This window comes from Podarcis bocagei (assembly GCF_964188305.1).
Source record: "Podarcis bocagei genome assembly, chromosome: 5".
In the NCBI taxonomy this organism is placed as follows: domain Eukaryota; kingdom Metazoa; phylum Chordata; class Lepidosauria; order Squamata; family Lacertidae; genus Podarcis; species Podarcis bocagei.
The window spans coordinates 80,648,023-80,671,425 of NC_138129.1; the positions used below are offsets into that span (position 1 = coordinate 80,648,023).

General features: G+C 43.8%; 1 long non-coding RNA gene across 2 annotated transcripts in view; it reads right to left on the bottom strand.

Moving 5' to 3' along the window:
• The window catches only part of LOC308587436, a 150,596-nt gene extending 128,135 nt beyond the window's left edge, over nt 1-22,461 (bottom strand). Inside the window, exons 1-2 of one of the 2 annotated variants that reach the window (XR_014008379.1) lie at nt 22,215-22,461; nt 21,495-21,548 (exon numbers count right to left, since the gene is read on the bottom strand). This is a non-coding gene — a long non-coding RNA (uncharacterized lncRNA). The remainder of the gene's footprint in view (nt 1-21,494; nt 21,549-22,214) is intronic. The other variant, XR_014008380.1, reaches the window with a different exon arrangement.
• Between the last annotated feature and the right edge of the window lie 942 nt (nt 22,462-23,403).

Below are 23,403 nucleotides of genomic sequence, written 5' to 3' on the forward strand. Positions count from 1 at the left end.
GTGTGAGCAACCCATGCTACACTACTGGACCCACCCATTCCCTAGTCAATGAGACTTGTTCCCACCAAACCATGTATAGGATCCCAGCTTTACTTATTTACCTTCACTGCCTTGCGTAGTCTCAAAGAAGGAGATTCTCTGTTTGGTCCTCCTGCTCCACCAGTGCAGCTATCTTTGCAAACTGGATACAGGTAGTTTGCTTGGGCAGCAACCAATTAGGAAGCAGCAACTGCTGGAACAAATGACAAATGGTTTATTTGCAAAGAGTGCTGCAGCAGCTGATGACCAGATGAATCAATGGTGGAAGAGATCAGTGGTGCCTCCTTGTTCATTTCTCTTCTGGAAAGCTAGCAAGGCAGGTGCAAGTCACTCTGTATCACATGGGAGTAAGCCTCACTGAATAGCCAAGTTTGTCTCATAAAGGCCTCCATCTCCCTCTTCCTAGGTTGTCACATGCACTGTTTTGGAGTGAGGCTTTACTGCCATGGAAGATGCTGTGGACTGGTGTGTTCCTGCTAAATTTCATAAGCAGAAAACTTTGATTGGTGGATCCTTTTTGTCAAGCTATTTAAATGTAGCAGAAACCTTGCATTTTGCAATATGCAGTTCAATAGCAACTGAAATCTGGATTATTATTTTTTAAAATAGTTTAATGTAAGAAGATGAGCTGTAGATTATTTTGTTGATGATGATATAATGTCTTTTTGCATTTTTGATACATACTTATTTACACAGATCTACTATTCTAGTTTTTTTAAATGCAGAATAACTCACTATCAGACCATGTTCACATTTACAACATTCCAGTTTTAGTGACCGAAACAGAATGATCGTTGCATGTCTGCCAGGGGTACGGGAACTGGTACAAACTGATATGTTGGGGAGTTATCTATTTCTAGGGCTGGATGGTGTTCAGTTAGCAATTACCAGTTCCAAAATAGTTTCATTGCACAATCACACCTTACAAATGCCAACTCAGTGTGCCACAGCCATCAAAAAGAGAAGAGAGAATCCTTTGAATTATTATGGAAAATAATAGTGCAAAGCTTCTAATTACATGAAACGTTGAGTGCTTTCATAACTGAAGAGGACATATTCCTAGGATTTATGAACAACTTCAATGTTGCTTCTTCTTTTTTTAGTTTACAAAGTCCCCCCCCCCCGTTTTCTGCAGTGCCATTTGTTCTCAGAAAAGAGTCCTATGAGGTAGGTCATAATCACCATTTTCCAGATGGAGAACTGACAGTAGCTAGCAATGATTTTCACATGGATACTTAACAATATGATGAATAAATTGGAAATTGAGCCCATCTTTCCCAGTCCTGTGTCCAATAATCTAACCAATAGGGGGCTTGTGGCACATATGGCTGACTGTTGCCAGGAGCCTTGCAAGATATTGACTTCCCTTACCTCATCGGTTCTTGGAGCCACCCGCTGCCAGCAAAAATCTGACTTCACTGCTTCCAGCCTTGGCTGTTTCTGAGTTTGTTGTGTAGATGTTAACATCTCTTTGGTTAATGCACTGAAGCTTAAGACGCAGCAGCTGCTGCTTCTGGTAAGGTCAGGCTCTGAGCCAAGGGTTTCAACGGCAACCGCAGCAGCATTAAGACAGAACAGCTTCCATAACCTGACACTCAGTGATGATGATCTATGCCTGCAGTCACAATAGATGCTAAAGGAAGGAAGGAAAGCTCAGTGAAGCTGAGAGAGGCAACAAAGACTAGACATCACAGGATCCAGGTATGCTCAACACTCAGATTCAAATTCCAGACTTGCTTTCCTGGAAGCAAGTCCCCTTAAACCTAATGAGACGTGTAGGGTTGTGCTGGCAGCCATTCATCTTGCCTCTAGTACAGCCTTCCTCTACTTGATGTCCCCCAGATGTCTTGGACTTCAAAACTCCCATCAGCCCCAACCAGCATAGACAATGGTCAGGGTTGATGGGAGCTGTGGTCTCACAGCAGGTGAAGGGTACCAGGTTGGGAAGGCTGCTCTAGCCCAGAAGGAAGAAAGTACCCGAAGATACACATGCAAATAGATTTGGTTCCCTTATGGTTGGTAAGAATTGCTCTTCTACAACCCTGGAACACTCCCCAAGGCTGCAGAAACCACAGAATTCTGGATGGTGGCATAGCATGGGTTGCCCAGGCCTGGGACTGTGCAGAGTGGTGGGTGAGAGGGAGGGAAATGGACAGAGTACACATGTGCATTTGACTGCCAACGGCATCTGTGTCACCCAGGAGATCACAGCTGCAGATGTAAGAAAAGAAGTTATTCCATTGTCTGGAAAGGTCACTTCCTGGTTTGCATGGAAAAGCCATTTTCAATGGAGCCCAGTGATGGCAGTGTGCAGCTGTATTGATGTACTGGATGTTGAAATTTTGTGCTGAAAGGGGTGGTGGTGCAAGGGGAAAACTGCTTGGACCCATGCCTAGAAAGTCGGGGACAAGCGGAAGTATGGGTGTGCCCACAATCAAGGTGAGGGGGCATGCTTGAAGTGGCATGTGTGCTTACCTCAATTCTGCTTGCAATGATTCTAATGTTGCTGAGCACCTCTGCTCAACTTTGTGTCCCCTCTCTACTTCCTTGTAACATGTAAAGCTGGGTATTTTAACCAAAATTTCTGGGCTTTTGTCATTGCCATCTTTGAAGTTCTATATGCCCCAGCTTACCTTGATGGACCGTGGCTTTCATGAAATAAATAACATAATAATCAAAGATGGGTTTGTTTGTTTTTGCCTTGAATTAGCTGCAGTTTGAAGATTCAGAGCTGCTTAAGCATTTCTTCCATGGGAACTAATTAAAAAGGAGTGAAAATGACTGCTTAACATATGTGCACAGCCACAAATCCAAATGGCTTCTTGATCCTTAGCTCCTACTAAATGTCCTTTGTGGAAATTAGATCTAACAAAAGTATGGATCCACTTTATATTGGAGCTCCTAAATCCATCAAATGCTCTAAGCCAAGCCAGTTTTCATCTGCTCAGTGGCAAAGCTAATTGATGGATGCTACAATATGCATTTAGGCATGCTGCTTTTGCAGTGTTGAAGGCTTTGAGTATCATACTAAGCTGAATGCCAATGTTATCATCCAAAATTCAGTATAAAATATGAAGGAATGGCAGAACATATAGGCCAAATACTAAATAGCATATTGACAAGCAATTCAACTTGTTATTGTTTATGATGAGAAATAGCTTGAAGCTTATTTGCATTATCCTGTTCTGCTGATGCAATGGATATCAAGAAAAGCTCTCTCTTTTTTTTGCATGGAGACCGCACTGTGGATAGGAATGCAAAATTACCTTCTTATAACTGCAGATTTGTGTGCCCTCATTTGCAAGAGTTCCTTTAGTGACAGAAGAGCTACAGCAGAGTGGCTTCATGTCTGCTAGTTAATGCAGCAGCCTGTAGGAGTCCAAGCTGTGGCTCTTTTCTACCACAGCATAGGGCAGAGATGGGAAATGTGTGGGACTTCAGATGCTGATGGATGTCAACTCCCGTTAGCCCCACTCAGCATGGTCAGTGGTCAAGGATTATGAGATATATAGTCCAGCAACAACTGGAGGGTCACAGGTTCTCCATTCATTCCTGACATAAGGGCTGGGCTGCGAAAACACTGTGGCATGGATTCCTCCTACATGATCTCAGAACATATGGAGAGCAGGGATAGATCAGCCCAAAGGTCCATTTAGTCCAGAATCCTTTCCCTCACGGTAGCCAAAGAAGGTAATGGTCCTCTTCCATTCAGGGCTGTCTTAAGCATATGTGGTGCCGGAGTGCAAAGATCCCCCCCCCAGGTTGCCCAGTCGCAGGTGCACAGAAGGGCAGAGCTGGCCGGCCACATCAGCATCTCTGTGATGGCTTGGGATTTGGACTCGGAGGCTGAACCTGAGGAATCCCAGCCTGCACAGGAGGCAGAACCAGCTGAGCCGGGGCTGGGGCATGAGCCTGAAGGGTCCTCACCTGTGCTGGATCCTCAGGTGCAGGCACCAGCTGAGTCTGCTCTGGCTCCTGAGGTGATGGAGGACCCATTGCCTGCAGGTCCTCCACTCTCAGCCCCGTCAGGGGAAGCTGAGGTTGCCTCTGGGTCCAGTAACCCTCCAGCCTCTCCTGAGCTGCAGAGGCTCAGGACAGAGAGGCGGAGGGAACTAAGTTCCCACAGGAGGAGTGCTCGCCTCCAGGCCAGGAGAGGCGAGTCACCTGTGGACCAGGGCCGCCCTATGCCTCGGGGCAGATAAAGCCAGCCAGCCCCAGTCCCAAGTTGCGGGAGCAACGTTGTTGCTAGCCTATTCCTGCCTGCACCCTGTTTTGCTCTTCTGCCAGAGACTCCCTGCCTTGGACCCTGCTTCAGCTTTGACGGACTGCCTCCATACCGCACCCTCGACCTCGGACTGGACTCGGACCTCGCCTCATGGTTAACCCTCGGGACCAGCACAATCTCACTGGCTTAGTCGCCCCTGAACTCATGGCGCAGAGCAGCAGAAGAGCCCATCACGGCACTCCGACCGATGGGTGGGCTCTTCCCTAGACTCAGCTCTCAGGCCCCGGACTCTCGGCCTGGTGCCCCTGAGAGCCCGGCACCCGGGTGCCCAGCACCTGTAACTCCTATGGGTAAGACGGCCCTGCTTCCATTATCCCTGTCCTTTTGGCCACGATGGCTGAAGCTGATAGAAATTGCAGCCACTGAAGGCTAGTTCATTAGGGCAAACAGAGCATTGCCCCACCAACCTCCGTCTGCCCTTAGATAGACCCACCATGCCTGCCTGCTTACTTACTTACAACACTGACTGTCAACTTCCTTCTCTTTCATCTCAGATTTGTCCCTATTAGAATTCAGCAGGGAGAAGGATGGGGACAAAACTTGAATTAGTTGGCTCTGCCAGTCATTGGCTTTGGTGCCACCTACTGTTGGTCTTCCTGCTTTTGGCTCTACCAGTCTCAATAGGCACCAGCCACCACTGGTTGCAGTTCACCAACATCTGAAGGACAATATGTTGGCTATTCCTGCCCTATGCCCATATATTCTCTACTTCTTTTAAAGCTCAGCATCTGAGCTGGGGAGAAAACATTCCATTTCTGGCTCAATTGTATAACGTTATAATACAAAGAGAAGGTCAAGGTTTCAGTTTGAGTGATGTGCTTCATAACTTCTTCCGTGGACTTAAAAGGTTTTTCTAAAATGGCAGTACCTGTTGACTGAACTGTTTCAAAACATTCTGAGAACATTAAACATAAGGCAAGAGTGCTCATTTGATTTAGTAGGTAATGAGTTCAGTAAAGCCACCTTTTTGTATGTATTTTTCTTTTAAGTACATGACATAAAATGAAAATTTTTATTGCCGTACCAAATTAGATTACCTAAGGTAGTCTGTTAATAAAACAATGCGAGACAATACGTGGTGCATTCCTTAGACGCAATATAGAGAAAATGTCTGAAAATCTATGGGACTGCCAGTGCCACATCCATAAATACATATGTGGTTATAATAACAATAATAATTTATTATTCATACCCCATCCATCTAGCTGGGTTTCCCCAGCCACTATGGGTAGCTCCCAACAGAATATTAAAAACACGATAAAACATCAAACATTAACAACTTCCCTAAACAGGGCAGTCTTCAGATGTCTTCTAAAAGTCAGATACTTGTTAATTTCCTTGACATCTGGTGGGAGGGCGTTCCAAAGGGCGGGTGCCACTACTGAGAAGGCCCTCTGCCTGGTTCCCTGTAGCCTCACTTCTCACAGTGAAGGAACCGCCAGAAGGCCCTCAGATCTGGACCTCAGTGGTTCAACTGGTAAAGGAAGCCTGTAACACCAGCAGCTCCTGCCTCTCCCTACTAGATAACAAAACATCTGTGTCTTGGAAAGGTACTACCTGAAGGCAAAGAGCTCGATTTCTGGTTTGCAAAATGGTCAAGATATCAGTATAATCAGTATAATTAATCACCTGCCTAACATTATACTACATTTTATATTGCCTTCTGGCTATATGCAGCTAGTACAGTATGGTGTGGTTTTATCCAAAGTATTCTCTCCTTGTTCTGAATTTGACTCCAAACCCTTAAAAAAAAGTCTTTCTTCCTTGTATTTCCTTTCACCTAGATTTTCTTCCCCTTTTACGATCTCTCATCCATTTAATTATACATGCCATAATCACACCCAGCAGCCTTATAATTCAGCATGGCCATCTATTTCCTGCTCTTTAATTTTATACTAAAATGATTTTTGTTTTTGTTTTGTTTAAGGGTTGGTGCATTAGAACTGCTTATCATTTCTGTCGCACTTATTTATTGCCGCGCTTTGATCATACATTTGGATCTGAATATTGGCCTTTTTCATAACTGAGCTTTCCAGACACTTCAACCAGGGGCTGAATATTCCTCCCTCCCTAACAAGAGATATCTTTTTATTAAATTTCTAAATTTAATTGTAAACGAATGCGCCAATTTCACCACAAACTGCAATTTGTTCTGTAAAGAAGGGTTTCTGGGAGTTTTGAATGCTGATTGAGGGCAGGCGGGGAGGAAGTGGGTTTGTTATTGTTGTTGTTATTTCCTCTTTCTTTGGATCTTTTAATTGACAGATAAAAACTGCACTAGAAGATGCAAATGACTCCATATAGGCATACCTCTGGGAGAATGCGGTCTCCTGGGTGTTATCTACTGAGAGTCACTTTGCATAGCAATCAGGTATGAAATGGCTATACTGGTTCTGCGGTATGTCTCCCAAAGCATACATGGAAATTAAAACAGGGGCTATACTTTGCTCCCCATGCCCTGCTCTTAAAGTAATTACAGTCAAGGGACTGAGCCTCATTTGGTATGACCTAAAAGCAGGAGTTTAGGCCGGTGGCCCCCAGGCTTGGGAATAGTTTGCCTTCCAACATGAGATGGAGCCCGTCTCTGCCCATTTTCCATTAGGGCTATTTCTTTTTATATTTCAGCAGGGATTTGATTGCATTAATAGCATGGGGAGCATTTTCATAACTAATGCTGGATGTTTTGTTCTATTGTATTATCTTAATATGTTGACTTTGAATAGCATACATCATTTCAAACAGGTGGGGAAGGAGTCTACAAATATTTTAGGTAATAAAATAAATAAAATAAAAGGAAGATGGAAATATTACATGTGGTTTAAGGGTGCTTAATGACTTCATTACTGAATCATTTGCAGTTCAACAGATCACTCTCCTTTCCAGGCTGAGAGGGAAAATGGCAAACACAGGTTATTTATTGGAACAGTGTATTTTTGCAGCTGCAAAACAAAGAAGCATGGGACAGAGTAAAGGAGAATTTCTGGAACAACAGTGGGATATTAGCTCCGCCTAATGTATGATGGAGAACAGCAACAAAGATAGACATAACATTTTACAGGGACAGGAAAAAAGATCACAGAAAGAATAACTGCCACACATAGGAAGAATAAGGTTATAGTTTGAGTGCCTCACCTGTAGTTTTGTGAATCATTTAATGTGTTAATACGAATGGATGTTGTTAATATTGCAGTTGTTGTATAAGGCATTGTTATCTTGACTGGAGTGTAATTGAAATGAAGAAGATGTTGGAACTCAGAAATAAAGAAAATCATCAAACCATCAATTCTAGCACACGGGGGGGGGTGTCACCTAAATTATATAATTTGGTATCTGAATGATTGGTATTTGTAATTGTGTTATAATTTGGCATTGCTATAATGAGACTATTATTGGACTGTAATCGAAAACAAATAAACATTATTATCAAAACCCAAAAAAGGATGCTACTAGTAGTGTCAATAGTGATGATAATACTGATGGTAATAATAGTGATCTGAATACTATTTACAATGACTACTGGTAGTAATAATAATGATAGCTGTATTAGTGGCACAGCACCGTGACCTAAGTACTCTTGAAAACAATACACACTGTAATAAACCCTGCAAAGAGGACTCAGGTTGGTCAACGCAGGTGTGGAGCTGATAGGGACTCAAAAATGAGCTTTCAAGATAGTTTGGGGAAAATCCAAAGGCGATAGAGGAGCACAAAAAGTGACGCTCAGAGAAAGAAAGAAAAAGGAAGGGTAAGAGGTGTCTGATATGGATGGAATATAGGAAAATGTGTTTATACTACACATCAAACATTTATTAGTTTTCTACACCTACAGAGGGGCATTCATTTTATGAGCTTATTAAATTGCTCTGGCTATATATGAGGTCTGTATACCCAGATCATTAAAATATGGCTCTTTTCATTTTCCAGGTGATTTAAAAGAATTAACAATGCAAGTTTATTTTCTTCTGAATAAGAAGATGAAGATCATTGTAACACATTAAAAATGAATAAATAAGAGTTAATGTGCAGCTGATTGGATTTGCTGGGACTTAATCACTAGCTCAAATGCCCAAGGTCATAGATTTAAAAGTGAAGCTAATATACTGTCTGCCTTATGCTTTCACACAAACTGGTTCAGTCCACTGCAGTTCTCAAAGAAGGGGGGCATCACAGGTTGGGAATGAAATCTGAAAATGTTCCTTTTGTAACAGTAAATGCTTGTCATTTGATGAATAAACACAGAATGTGACATCCTTCCATAATCAAATGTGTTTGCTGATTTCTGTGGAGCTGCTATGTACCGTTAAATGAGTTGGGAACAAGAAAAGTAGTCCAATAGCATTTGTTAAAATCACACTAGGAGAATGGATACATTTAGATTTTTCAGAGCCAACTGATGTCAGAAGAACGTGCTCTCAGGTTGCCCTCCCAAAGTCCTGCCACTTTGAGATACAAAACAGAAGGTGGGACTACACAATTCAACTCTTTTGTGTAAAGTGAAACATCTAAAACATGGCAGGTACAGTACGCTGCAGTTGTGATGTATAAGGAACCACCAAATGTTCTTGGTTGTTATTGTTCCTGATTTACAACCAATTTTTGCCCCTGGAAAGACTCCTTGTTCCATGCTGTCATATGATGCCTGATTTGTCCCTGCTGAACCATTTGCCCTGGTCAACTGTCCCAAACTGGCCTTATCTTAGTAATTATATGTATACATAAAAGTACACTGAAAGGACTATTATGACTATAATGTAAGACGTAACCTACCGTAATTGAAATTAGGGGGCTTCAAGTGACTTGTCCATCAACACAAATTGTTGACTTGCCAAACTGGCAGCTATGGGCCCTGCAGGACCCATGGCATTTGGCATTTGCCATCTTATCTTTTTTTAGGTACTGATGCTGAGTCTGTGAGTAATGAATCAATCTGAAGCACACACATGATTATCCATGTAACCAAGTTGGCTCGCAGGATTTTGATCACTGGGCCGTTTTAGGTTGAGTTTTCTTTTGGAACGTCTTGAAATATCTATAGCAGCTCCTGCTTGCACTGACCCACATTTATTTTACTTTAGCAAAAATAGAAAAGAGATGGGCTTTTGGAAACAATAGAAAACTATAACGTACAATCCACTACCCCTTCTCTTCCTTTTTGTTCTCCATGGCAATAGTTAAGCATCTGCTGGTGACATAAATGGATGACTTTTGTGTGCAACAGTGCTTTGACATGATTGGTTGGAAGATGAAAGGTGAAGGACGGTTGTTGCTGAGCAGTGCGGATTTGGGGATGGGGGAGGGAACTTTTAACTTATGGCCAACTGAGAAGAACAAAGGCCTAGGTGGAAAGGGAGACTATATAAAATATTGATACAAGGAGGAAGCCTATATTTTACTTACTTATCTTCCTCTTCCTATCATGTAAGGCTTCCCAGTTATAGAATGAAGCATAATAGATGCCCTTGAACTGAAGGAGTATATGGGAAAAGGGTATTAATCCATCATCTTCCATTAGGATTGCAATCAATTTCCACCTAACATGAAATTTGAGGCAAATTTGCAGGGTCCTGGCTGGACAACATTCCAAAGGAATTATGAAGAAAGCTAAATATGGGGGCAGGGTTTGAAAACAAAGTGGGTTTTTCAAACTTAGGCTGCCACTGAATTGTCCTGAAAGAAAAATTCAATTTGAATGTTAGAGGTTCCTACTTCAGCAAAAGCGCTAAGGTGATTTACTAGTGGAATTTGTTGGAATGCTTCCATACCTTCTTAGTTGTCATATGCGTGAGGAAACGGAAAACTAGAGAGTTATGCTTACAGTCACAACAGAGGGCATTAGAGGTTTTCAGTTGCAATAACACCACCAGAAACATGGACTTATGCATTTATGCTTAGGTGATTTACAAACTGACATAACGTAATGACTGGGATGCTAGGAGCTACTTAGCTCACATTAGAGTATTGCAGCTTGAACTTATTTGTTTAACAGATTGTTTAACAGAGGAGCCCTCTGTCACCTCCCAAACAGCTTTTGAAGCATTCTCCAGTTTCATGGAGCGTACTGCACGGCATTTTGGTAGGGGTGGCCTTATTGGACTCATGGAACTGGTTCCACAATTCTTTGGCTCCTGGGCAATGTCAGCAATACGCACTTTAACTTGATTGTGCTTGTTTACTTTCTTAGATTAAATCACTGAGTGGGTTAATGGGAATCCAGTTATACCTCAGGTTACATACGCTTCAGGTTACAGACTCCGCTAACCCAGAAATAGTGCTTCAGGTTAAGAACTTTGCTTCAGGATGAGAACAGAAATTGTGCTCCGGCAGCGCGGCGGCAGCAGGAGGCCCCATTAACTAAAGTGGTGCTTCAGGTTAAGAACAGTTTCAGGTTAAGAATGGACCACTGGAACAAATTAAGTACTTAACCCGAGGTACCACTGTAATGGAAGAAATAAATGTATGGCATCATTTCACCTTCATATAAGAAATTAAAGATTGTTTATTTCTTCTCTTTGCTGTGTTTGGAAGTTCATACTGCTGATTGCTGACAGTCATATCAGGAGTGGAGAGAGAGAGAGAGAGATGTGTAGATAGATGATAGATAGATAGATAGATAGATAGATAGATAGATAGATGATAGATAGATAGATAGATAGATGATAGATGATAGCTAGATAGACAGATAGATAGATACAGTCATTAAATTTGCTGTGTAATGCCAAAGCCAGGCATAGGGCAATAAAAAACCATCATCTAAATATAACAGACCGAGTTTGCATATAGTTCAAATACCCGTTTAATCACATCAGAATGGAGCGAAACTACAAAGACAATGACAGTGAGCCAAGCTGCGAGCTTCAGCCCGGAGACTGAGAACAGCGATAAGTTCAGGATGTAAAGTTTATCAAAAGGTTGGCATCAAAGACTGTGATCCCTTGCATGTAAGACAGGGGACTGGTTTCTGCATGAGCCTGCAAGCTTTGATGGAGTTTGCTCTTTTGCTCACTTTTAATGAACTTCATCACCATCCCTAACGAGGAAAGCTTACAACATTCGAGGCTTTGTGGTTTGGGGAAAAAGTGGAGTAAAAGGGGACATGTTAGAAGGGTATAAGATTATACATATTGTGAAGAAAGTGGCCAGAATTTCTCCCTCTTTCATAATATTAGAAACTGGGACCACTCAGCTGCTCCTTTTGAGTTTCCCATACGCATCTGGTTGGTCACTAAGAGAAAAGGATGATGGATTAGATGAGTGATGCAGCAGGGCTCTGATTATGTTGTGATGCAAATATTTCATGCCACAATACTACACCAGCATAATTGGGACTAAACCCATTTGAACATAATGGGACTTATTTCTGAGTAGACATTATTCAATTGATTTCAAATTTCTTCAATATCCCCCACTAAAATGCTTAGACTTAAAAAGTGCTTAAGTTTGGTTAAGTGGTGCCAATTTTTAAAGACTCCTCTTCTTCTGTTAAATTAAAAATGACCTCCAAATCAATAGAAAACACAAGCAGCTCGTAAGTAACACCAGGCTGCACTGATGGATGCTAAAAAAGAAAAGGAAGAAGAAGAAGAAGAAGAAGAAGAAGAAGAAGAAGAAGAAGAAGAGGAGGAGGAGGAAGAGGAAGAGGAAGAGGAAGAAGAAGAAGAAGAAGAAGAAGAAGAAGAAGAAGAAGAAGAAGAGGAGGAGGAGGAGGAGGAAGAGGAAGAGGAAGAGGAAGAAGAAGAAGAAGAAGAAGAAGAGGAGGAGGAGGAGGAGGAGGAGGAGGAGGAAGAGGAAGAGGAAGAAGAAGAAGAAGAAGAGGAGGAGGAGGAGGAGGAGGAGGAAGAGGAAGAGGAAGAGGAAGAGGAAGAGGAAGAGGAAGAAGAAGAAGAAGAAGAAGAAGAAGAAGAAGAAGAAGAAGAAGAACCCAACAGGAAACTCGGGCTGAGGATTTTATTATTTGAACTGGAACACGCATAGAGAGACATGGACACACCCACATGACCCCCCCACCCTTTTTAGAGTATTTTTTTTATTTTATTTAAAAGCACAAATGCAAAATTTAAGAAAGAAGATGAATTGAGAACAAATAAAAGTTATTTTTTCTCCCCCTCAAAGACTGGAGGTAGACATTCTGGGATCCACATGACAGCTAACAAGAAGCAGCAGCCAAATCCAGTGTCTCTTCTTCCTCTCCCCTTGGCATCCCATAATATCTAATGCTACACAGTGTGGGACACACAGGACATCGCCTTACTTGATTTCCCAGTGCAAATCAAACGCTCTCATAGGAGGGGAAAGGGCCTGCTCTGAATCACACTGGGCTGGTTCAGAGCCCAGGAGACCCCTGGGGACAGTCCCCATTATTTCCTCCCTAGGGGTGAGAGGTGAGCAACAACACCCCCAATTCACTGAGAGGCAACATTATGGGAGCTGCCAATGAGGCATTGCCGTTGTCTCTGCCACCACAACAGTAATGCATTCCTTGGAAGCTGAATCTTCTGCCCATGTGGATTCTGCCACCTGAGGCAGTCACTTCACCTTGCCTTACAGGTGGGCTGGTCCTGAGCCTTAGATAGAAGCTGCAAGGTGCAGCTCTGGAGCTCACCACAAGGTGAAGCCACAAGCAAACCTGAAGGCTGCTAGTCTGACCTGTCAAGCAAGGAGTTTTTATTGAAACTAATAAGTATGTAGAAGCAAAGTGATAGCATTGAGCTTTAATCGAAGACAAATGCCCACAAAAGCACTCCAGTAAGGGAATATATGATACCTTCGGTCCCCAAGTGGGCAAACAATCAATTATAGTACTGGGAAGCTGTAGGTCTTTAGGAACTGAGGCATATCTTTGTGCTAAACCACATGTTTATTTAAATCTAAAGTTAACTTTTAAAGGACATCCCCATGCTGCTTCAACTGATGGCAATAATAGGAAGAACCACATGAGTTTTGGCAAAAATCAAGAAAAGGATGACCCAGCAAAGAGATGCCTGCTGGAAGGAAAGCAGTGAAAGGAGGGCCCAGGGAAACCCTGGAAGAACTGAGGTAACAATTGCTTCCTGTGGATGAGGAACAAAGGCTGGAAGTTCATTTTTTTGTGCTGGCCATTATTTGAATTTAGAACTTCCTCCTGCTGCCCTCAAAATAAGAATGAGTTATTTGTAAATGCTTTCTGGGCTATTTAATTAATGATGACAATCTCCAAATGGCAGAGCAGAAGACAGTTTTTCAATCTAATCCTGGCATGGTCCATTCAACCAGGAACATGTCACTTTGTGGCTGGAACAACACAACCTATTTGTTTCTGGACCCAGTTCAAAGTGCTGGTTTTGACCTTTAAAGAGTTTAATGGCTTGGAGGACACCCTTACCCCATATGAGCTGCCGGCATATTAAGATGATCTATAGAGGTTGTCCTCTCAGATTGGAACCAATTTCTGGTTAGAGTGAGGAAGAGGGTCTTTTCTTTTGACCTGCTCAACTTTGGACTCAACCTTATTGACCTTCCATTGTGGTGTCAAAACCTTTTTGTTTTGAAAGGCCTTAAAGACTGGACTTTACCACCTGGCTTTTGTCACTCCCTTGGGGAATGACGACAACAATGATTTAGGAAATATTGATTGTTGGTTTCTTAATTGTTTTTATTTCTTGGTCTGCTCTCCTGTTTCACTTTATGGTTTTGTTTTATTTTATGGTTCTTGTGGTGAGTCTCCTTGAGGTTTTGTAAGGAAACAAGCTGTGGAGACTTCTTGATTCAGGCAAATGGGGCACTGCCCCACCAACTTCAGTCTGGCCTCGGCCAGCCCCCAGGTGCCTGCCTTCTTAATGACAACTAGTCCAGGCAGGGACAATGGCTGTCAGCTTCCTTCTCCTTAGTCTCAGGTCTTGCCCTGGTACCACTTAGCAAGGAGGAGGATGGGAACAAAACTAGAAATAATTTCTGCCTATCATTGGCTCTAACTCCACCTTCTGCCCCTCTAGTCCCAAAAGGCACCAGCCACCACTGAAAACGGATTAAAACAAATAAAAGTGCACTACTCAAATAAGCAACTTCCATCTATGTGAGGATGGAGTATAAGAGCTTGGGATGCAGAAAGAGGAACACATCTAGAAAAGAAAACAAGCTGTTTACTTAGAAGGAGTGGGGCTCATTCAAGAGCAGGCAGCATAGTGGGAGATGCCCTCCCAAGAGTGGCATTGCTGCTGCTTACCTTGACACTGCAAAGACATGGTGGGAAAGTGGAAAATTTGAGCTTCCCCAGGTTGATTGGCAGAGCCAGTCTGGCACTGCCACAAGCACACAGACACAGCCCTGAACTAACCATCACCCTGCTTCCTCCCTGCACTGTCCAGTTAAGTGGCAGTGGTGCTGCCATTGGGATAGCTTCCCCCAAGAGCAACAAATGTCATCCTACAACACACCTTTCCATTGAGTGAAGATGCAGGGCTTGAGGTTGGGTTGGATGCTACCCCAATTATTTTCAGGTAGACCTACAACCATACTAGAGGGGCGCGGGTGGTGCTGTGGTCTAAACCTAGGGCTTGCCGATCAGAAGGTCGGCGGTTCGAATCTCCGAAAGTAGCAGTTCGAAAGTACGTCAAAGTGCAAGTAGATAAATAGGTACTGCTCCAGTGGGAAGGTAAACAGTGTTTCCGTGCGCTGCTCTGGTTCGCCAGAAGTGGCTTAGTCATGCTGGCCACATGACCTGGAAGCTGTCTGCGGACAATTGCTGGCTCCCTCAGCCTATAGAGCAAGATGAGCACCGCAACCCCAGAGTCAGCCACAACTGGACCTAATGGTCAGGGGTACCTTTACCTTTACAACCATACTGCACCTTTCCAGGTGGAGAGAATTATGTCTGGCCAGAACATCCCATGCCCGCTTCTGTCTCTCACTTTGTAACCCTCCCACTTCTCTTTTTCTCCCGCTTCAGGCACGGTGGGGTTGTGCAGTTGTGTGGTGCGGCTGAAAAAAGAAAGGCTTGAGATCACAAGCCCCAAAGCTTCAAATACATGAGTTCTAGACTAGTGAACCCATTTCTCCCTTGGTTGGCTAAATCTTACTAAAACCCAAGAGCATGATTGAAGTTCATGCATATTTGCACAAGTTTGCATTGCTTCAACAAACAATTCTTCTATCAGAAAGGGTTAGAAACAAAAACGGGGAGAGAATCAGCCTGGAGATATTTATGAGCTTGCAAAGCTAAAGGGGAAAAAATAATTATATACATCTCTTAGCAAAATAAACAAAAAAATTAATCACCTCTTTTTCCTGCTGACAAACATTGATGAATTCTTAAGCAAGGTTGCTTCTGACTATTTTTTATGTTTGATATTGAACATTATGTCCCCTGCTCCTACAAATGGTTTCCCTCCACTCTTTCCCCAGGCTTTTCTGATACGCTTGTTTGAATGAGTGTATGTTCTTCTGACATGTCGCTACTTTAAAGGGGAAATAAAATTTCAGAGACTAGACAGCTAGGTGAGGCAAAAATAATACATTTTTTGGGGTTGTGCATATCTGTTGTTATTAGAGAAAAAACTACATGCAGACTTTATGACTGACATGCTGGTTATTAGAGAAAACCTGAAACACAACCATCTATATTAGATTTTTTAAAGACAGACTTACATACAGGGCTAGCATGATTGTGAGGCATGCTCACACAGATGCTAGGACCTACATGCCCTTGGAGGATCAGTTTTTGATGTCCATATCTGGGCCACCTTTAAACTAAAAGAGCACCTTTAAAAAAATTCAGCACCAAGGTGCTGGACAGCTCTAAACTGCCAGCTTGGAATCACCCTCTATGCCTCAGAGGTTGAGTCATTTGGGAGCAATGTGTGAGAGATGGGGGGAGATGGTGAACACAGACAGGCACCCAGAAAATATAGTGCCCATCATGTTATCAATTGCAAACAAATGCAGCAATGGCCATCTTTCCTCCACTACCATGAGACAAAATAAAGCTGGCAGTGGAAGCCTCTTAGCAGCAAAACTCTTTTCTTTTTTTCTTTTTACAAGTTTTGTGAGTTGAGGAACCTAACCCGCATGGTGGTAAATAAGAGACAAGGACGCAAGAATTTAGGTTAATGGGCTGGAAAAGGCCACAACTTTTATTGGTTACAGCATGTGAGTGGTATTGGCTTAGGCATTGGATAAAACAACCTATACATGACCCCACCCACGCAGCTGGGGGTCTTTTTAAGGTTAACAAACAGTGGGAGGAGCTTGTTGATGCAAATACAACTGGAAGCTTCCCCTGCTGTCACCGGGGGTCGTGCCATGGCCCTAGCCACCGACAGGGCATCAAACAGGATCCACAACCGCTGGATTCCTTTAATGGAATACCCTACATGGGGCGGCGTAGGTGATGGCCAAACCCCACCCACCAACGCACAACACATATTCCAATACCTAACTGCCAATACCGGAAAAGTTGTGATGAATTGCTACGAGGTAGGTGAAAAACCAAGAGGATGGTGCCAATTAGCCAAATGGATAAAAAACTCCTACCAGGCCCCCCTGGACAACCAAGGCAACCAACCAAAGTCCATAGCAATGTCAGAAACATGAACCTAGCCTAAAGGGCAGGTGGGTGGGTGATCCGTCATCTTCCAAGGGCTGAATGAGGCGTGGAGGCTGCCGCGGCCACTTGAATGTGGCTAAGCCCCTCCCCCAGACCAGCCCTATTGGCTGGCCAGCCAAGGGGGCGGCGCGGCAGCTGGGAGAAGACACAGGGGGCCGAACACGCCCCCCTATTGCCGTGGGAACGGTTCCTTCTTACAATACCTCCACTCTGTGAGGAGAGGCTTTCCCCACCTCTCTTTCTTTCTACAAATGTGGGGTAGTGGGCAGGCATTAACAATGGCATAGTGCTCTGTTGTAAACCCTCTCATATAGTTCTACTAAATCATATCCTGATCCTGCTTGTTTAATAAGACTGCATATGATCATTTGGCAATAGCTCAGTTGGTAGAGCATGAGACTCTTAATTTGAGGGTCATGGGTTCAAGGCCCACGTTGGGCAAAATATTCCTGCATTGCTGAAGTGAAGGACATGAGGCAGGAGTTGATAATGCAGGTGAGCTACACACAGGTGAGCTGCAAGCAAGCTGCCGGCCAGCTCTGCGGAGGCTCCTTTTATTGACACAATATGCAAACCAAGGCAGATACATTTTGGGCTGTGGCCTTTACACATCTTCCAGTCCTGAGATCGTGGGGTGGTACAAAGCTATTTTGGCACCTGTTTCCACCGCGTCATTTTCCCCTTGCACAGTGTATGACGAAGGAGACAAAGGTCTCAGAGAAAAAGGTCACAGACAGGACACCGCAGACTACTGAGACTGCAAAAGGTTAGACAGAGGGCAAGATGTTCAGACAGCTGTGGCTTTATCTGTGAGGGGGAATGTGCCCCGCACCCCAAGGTCACACGTGCAGGCAGCTGAGGCTGCCTGCGGATGGGGAGTGTGCTCCGCACCCAGCGATCATCCCTACACATAGCATAAGCTTTGAGTAGCTGACCCTCGTGGTTCCTTCCAGCTCTGTAATTCTATGATTCTATGAATAGCCTTTTGGTGTTCCTTTAACCTCCAGAGAAAGAAGAACCGAGTTTAAAGAAAATAGCATTAATATATTTCTGTGTTTCACTTGTATTAATGTGCATTTTTATTAATATTAAATGTTATAAGTCTCCGTTGACTGCAAATAAATTATCTACCAATGATGACACACAATACAACTGGACACTAACAGCAATTAACAGTATATTTAGCATACCTCAAAATTTAAGCATAAGGTTCACCAATCGGTCAGGAAAAATATCCAATAAGTTAGCACCCCCAAATAGCCCCAGGGCTGATGACATTAGTACCTAGTAACTCCTTCCCCAATTGTTAAAACCTTAACCCCAAAGGCCAGGACACCCCTTAGAGAGTTCTCCTGGAAGGAGCTCCCTTGTGAAGGCTCTCAGGGATGAAGGGTGGGGCAAGGAAGTAGAACACGAGAATATGTTTTGAAATCACACATAGCTTGTGTACAGTGTGCAACCACTATTCTTACATTAAATAAACTATTTTTCCAAGAGCAAAAACACCTCCCATGTACCATCTTCAAACTCCACTTTGTTTTGGATGTAAACAAGGAGACACACACACACACACACACACACACACACAGAGAGAGAGAGAGAGAGAGAGAGAGACCTTTGCATGTAGCTGAATTGTTACCATTAAATCTGGATATGCAAAGTTCGATTTTCTTAGGAAATCTGTTTTTCCAGCTTTGTCTCTGCAATGTTGGTTCTAGTTGGAACTAGGATTTTGATTTTTTTCTTTTATTTCTTTGCTGCATTTATATCTCACCTCTTTCTCTAAGGAGCTCAAGGTGGCATAAATAGCCCCCCCCCCTCATAACATAACCCCACAACAATCCTGAGAGACTGTGACTGGCCTCAGGTGAGCTTCATGGCTGAGTGGGGATTTGAACCCTGGTCTCCCAGGATCTAGTCCGAAACTCTAACCCAGTGGTTCTCAACCTGTGGGTCCCCAGATGTTGCTGGACTACAACTCTCATCATCCCTGAGCTCTGGCCTTGCTAGCTTGGGGTGATGGGAGTTGTAGTTCAACAACATCTGGGGACCCACAGGTTGAGAAAGGCTGCTCTAACCACTACAGTGAAGGTCTAGCTACCTATAGCAGTAGCAAAGTTCCTTCTTGCCTCTCCACTGTCTCTCCATATGTGTTTGAAGTTCTGTAAGCTCATATTAGGAAGCGCTGCAGGTGTCTGTAATACAATAAAGGGGAGAATGGCTCTTGCAAAGTCTACAGTTGCTCAATTATGCACATCACCAGTTTTCAATTGGAGGATCTCTACAAAGGAGAGATGTTAAGTTGGCATGTAAAATCTGCTGCCAATTTAGTTCCCCTCTGTGAAGGACGGAGGGGGAGGGAGATGAATAAGGTGCTACAGGCTAGCAGCTTGTCAAAATATCTCTTGAAACGGTAGGTTCCAAGCCATTAAATCCCAGCTTATGCCATACCCCAGAGATTCCTGAAATAGCTCCACAGTATGCGTGAGTCGATATGAAAGATAAAAAAAGACAGATGCCGTATTGACCTCTGCTCATTGGAACCCGGTCCGCTACAATATTAGTGACATAAAAGACAGTGCTAGAGCTTTTCTTTGGACCATGCTACGTCTGACAGTGTGTGTGTGGAATTTATTAGAGTAATATTACCCAATGTGTGTTTTCACAGGGAAAATTAATGCCATAATCCCACTGGGACGTTGAATTTCCTTTCTAGAAACCAGTTCATGGAGCCAATTAATACTGATCAAGTCACTCTCCTGGACAAGAGAATTCTTCCTAAGCATTCCTAAAATGAAGAAATTGATGTTTCCGACCAAAGCGCTCATAAATTATCAGGCAGCTGCAATTCAAGCAACGTTGAATAATTTGTGTATTCCCACAAAGAAAAGTGAGAGAAAACTAATAAAGCATTCACATGCTGTGCAGCGCTACTAAATTTTGGCTCAAATAAAACATGCACAGTATGAATTTGACCTGAGATAGTAGTTTACATTGCCACCACTGAGTACTCTGGTTGGCACTGAGCTGTGACAGGGCCTTCTCAGTTGTGGTTCCTCATTTGCAGAATGTCTTGCCAGGAGGAAGTTAAAAACATCTCTTTTCACCAATGCTTTCAATGGCTGAAAAAGATTGCTCCTGGGAGCCTTGAAACTATCAACTCTGAGAGTATGTAACTGTTGTTAGAGCTTCTTAATGTTTATAAATGTTTTAAATATGGGGAAGGGCAGGTTATAAATTTAACAAATATATAAACATCTTGTCCAAGGAAACTAGTACTCTATGTCTCGATTTGTTTTTTCAAATCAAAAATAGCTACTTAACTAGACAGAAATGCTTCCCTGTAGCACTTAAATTGCACCAATAGTCATCTTTTCTTTATTTCTTCTTAATCCTATTTAATAACAGTGTTTCTCCTGGCTGCTGTATCTGCAGTGACTGCATCCTTTTCCTTCTTGAATTTTAGCCCTAATCGATTCTCCCTCCCTCTCTGACTTTGCGGTGTGGGGAAAGCGTGTTCTCCCTAACAGAGAGCACGTGTTGCGGTTGGGGGAACAAGCCACCCTGCCGTTACTGGGCAGATTTGGTGAGGAACCCAAGCCTTTAAGTGGTTAAAATTGGGTTGCTGGGGAGTTTTGATTGTTGCCAATTTGGAGGAGGGGTCAGAGTCTTTAAATACAGGGGCCAGACGTTGGACGTCCTCTTGGCCGTTTTGCACCGGATCACCCTCCCTCCCTCCCTCCCTTTAATAGGGTGGTTTTTTCTTGATCGCTTGACCTGTCATGGGGTTGTCCGCCTTGGAGGTGGGGGTCTGGTAGGAATTTTGCCATCTGGCTGATTGGCTGGTGCCATTTGGTTTTTGCCTACTGCGTAGCAAATCGTCACAACTTGTAAGGTTGGCGGTTAGGCACTGGTTAAATTGGTGCTTGGATGGGTAAGTGCCTATCCCTCCAAATGATGCGGAAAGGGAATTCCGTTAAAGGAATCCAGGGGCTTGCCATTCTTTTGTCCTTGTCCGTGGAGCCGGACTTGGGCCGTGCAAGCCCCACCGGAACATGAGGGTCAGAAGTGAGGGTCTGATGCCCAGCTTCATTTCTCACCCAATACTTGTTTCCCACGCTGGCTTCCGTTGGTGTCCGGAAGGCCAGCTCTGTCCCTGAGGGCAAGGACAGATAGTCATAACCAATGCCTAAGCAACCACTCACATTTTTTGTATTTTGAATAAAGTTGTGGCCAAAATTATGCCAAAAACCTTAACCAAAAATTGATGTGTGAAGTGTGAATTTTTTGGGGGGTGGCATTGTGGGACTCAACATGCAAATAGATTCTCAAAAAAATGGCAACTAATTTCAGCTTAGTTCTGCTACACTGCTGTTGGTGTAAGGTCTGTAGGTTTGAACCCAGGATCCTCTGGTGCCTTAAATACATGGGGGGGGCATTTAGCACTCATTTGTCTCCTATCCCTGAATACTTAGCCCATTCTCTTCCAACCCTGCCTACCTCCCAACACGGTTGTAAAACCCAGAGTCTCTCATCAATAGCAAACTCTAGATGGTTGCAACGTGGAGGACTTAAACATTTCAGCTAACTTACACTTCCTTCAAATTCTTCCAAATCTGCAAAGGCTGATGTGATCCTCTGTTATACCTGGGTAGATTAAAATATAAACATTTTTTGTCAAATTTTTTGCTACCCAGTCACAGGAGATTTTTGTCCTAGGATACTGTCAAATTATCCTAATTAATGTCGTGCAAAGTGCTTTGCTTGCCGAATGGGGCTCCCAATGCCCTGTCAACCTCTTCAGGGAAAGCCGAGAAATTGGAGACTAATGGCAGTGCAACAAACAAAGCAAATGTTGCTTCTCTCTTATTTTCCAACATGAGTCCCAGTTTTATGATAATCAACAATTGCTCTGAATCGATGATTTTCCAGTTTAATCCACAATTGTTTTCTGGCTTGTTTGGCCACCTCCCTCCACCCCACCCCCACCCTGGCAACCCACTCTGTCCCTGCTCTGGTGTTTTTCTGAAGGCTCCTCTCACTGTGAGCATGCCATATGGCATATACCATCTGGGGTACCTATTCAGCAATGGTAGATGATCATTAGCCTTAATTAAACCAATTATACCTACATCGCATGAATGCCACGAATGATGAATTGGAGCCCAAGTGTAGGTTGTCTTACATATACAATGTGCACAAACATCTCGAGGGAGCAGGAAGGAAGTTTGAGAAATTTTCTGAATAAAAAATACTCTAAGAAACCAGGTAGAATGCTGGAAGGGCAAACGTAAGCAACAGTACTACATACACCTGTTAGTATCTGTAGAATAGATGGCATTAGGGGAAAAAGGTGGCAGTTGGCAGTTGGCAATTGGCAGTTAGGAGTTGGTTGCAGGGGTGCCAACTTGAATAAAATATTGGGGAGGCCCAGGTTAAAAAAAAAAGGTAAAGGACCCCTGGACGGTTAAGTCCAGTCAAAGGTGACTATGGGGTTGTGGTGCTCATCTCGCTTTCAGGCCAAGGGAGCCAGCGTTTGTCCACAGACAGCTTTCTGGGTCATGTGACCAGCATGACACATGTGGCCAGCAGGACTAAACTGCTTCTGGCACAAAGGAACACCATAACGGGAACCAGAGCGCACGGAAATGCTGTTTACCTTCCCGCCGCAGCAGTGCCTAATTATCTACTTGCACTGGCGTGCTTTGAAACTGCTAGGTTGGCAGGAGTTGGGACAGAGCAACAGGAGCTCACCCCATCACACGGATTCGAATCACCGACCTTCCGATTGGCAATCCCAAGAAGCTCAGCACCATCCACATCCCCTCTGTAGGTCCAGGTAAGCCCCACCCTACATAATTGATCACATGACACAGTGCACACACACCATTTAAATAGCAATACCCACCAACTTTGGGGAGCCCAGCCCCCTCAGATATTTTATTGGGGGGCCAAAGCCCTCTCAGCCCCTAAGGATTGGCTCCTGTGGTTGGCTGGCTATATTCTGTGCATTCTACCTTGACTGTTAATATGAGAGGTGTGGGGACTTCCTGCAGATGCTGTCTGGAGGAGTTTGTAAATAACACCTGTTGCCAGCCTGACAAGTAAACAGAAAACTATTTCTGTAAGGCATATATGTTTGTCAGGTTTAGCGCTTCTCCCAAACAAGACACGGAACGCTGGCAGTTTAAGTAGCTGAGGTTTATTTCTCAATAACAGGCTTACAGCAGTCCAAGCTTCCACAACTCATCCTTTGCCACCAGAGTCAGTTGACTCGACTGGCTTCTGGCCCCTCCCAAGGCCAGATATATGCCACGTCTTCCCCCGCCTCTGCTCTAATCGCTTGCTCCGCCTCCTACTTCTTGGAGACTCAGGTGCAGCTGTCATGGGCGATCGAAATCCCAACAGGGGATGTCAGGACTGGGGGCAAGATGGCAGGGTGGGAGCAGGAACGGGGGTCCAGAAGCCAGGAGTCAGGAAGCCAAGAGTCTGAGGATCAAGC